The following is a 300-nucleotide window of genomic DNA, read 5'->3' as shown; positions in this document are numbered from 1 at the left end:
GCCCCCCCCCCGCCATTCCCCAGCCCCCCCATACCCAGTGGTACCCCAACATCGTCCCACTCACCGCCTGGGCCATCCCCGGCCGCCCCCGCTGTCTCTGCCGCCTCATGCCCCGGCTGAGGCCCGTGATGCCGCCGCCCCCGCCAGGCCCGCCCCGTGACGTGACTCCGTGCGACCGGGGACACGGGAAACGTGGGGCCGGCGTGGGGGGACCGGCTCCGGGGCAGGCTCTGGGGTGGGGGGGACAGGGGCCGGTGGAGGCCCCAGCATGGAGGGGACAGGCCCCTAGGGTGGGGGGAC

At 77.0% G+C, this 300-nt stretch overlaps 1 protein-coding gene across 4 annotated transcripts in view; it reads right to left on the bottom strand.

Moving 5' to 3' along the window:
• Positions 1-300, bottom strand: part of SLC11A2 (solute carrier family 11 (proton-coupled divalent metal ion transporter), member 2) — a 28,155-nt gene that overhangs the window by 23,352 nt on the left and 4,503 nt on the right. For 2 of the 4 annotated variants that reach the window (XM_014955713.1, XM_014955714.1), the window contains exon 1: positions 65-197. The exons of the other annotated variants lie outside the window; for them this stretch is intronic. The gene's annotated coding sequence lies outside the window, so the exon portion shown is untranslated. Of the gene's footprint in view, positions 1-64; positions 198-300 lie in introns of those variants that run through there. 4 annotated transcript variants of the gene reach the window in all.

This window comes from Calidris pugnax, unplaced genomic scaffold (assembly GCF_001431845.1).
Source record: "Calidris pugnax isolate Ruff unplaced genomic scaffold, ASM143184v1 scaffold300, whole genome shotgun sequence".
In the NCBI taxonomy this organism is placed as follows: domain Eukaryota; kingdom Metazoa; phylum Chordata; class Aves; order Charadriiformes; family Scolopacidae; genus Calidris; species Calidris pugnax.
Note: the sequence above shows the minus strand (reverse complement) of the source record. Positions and strands in the feature narration are given on the sequence as shown.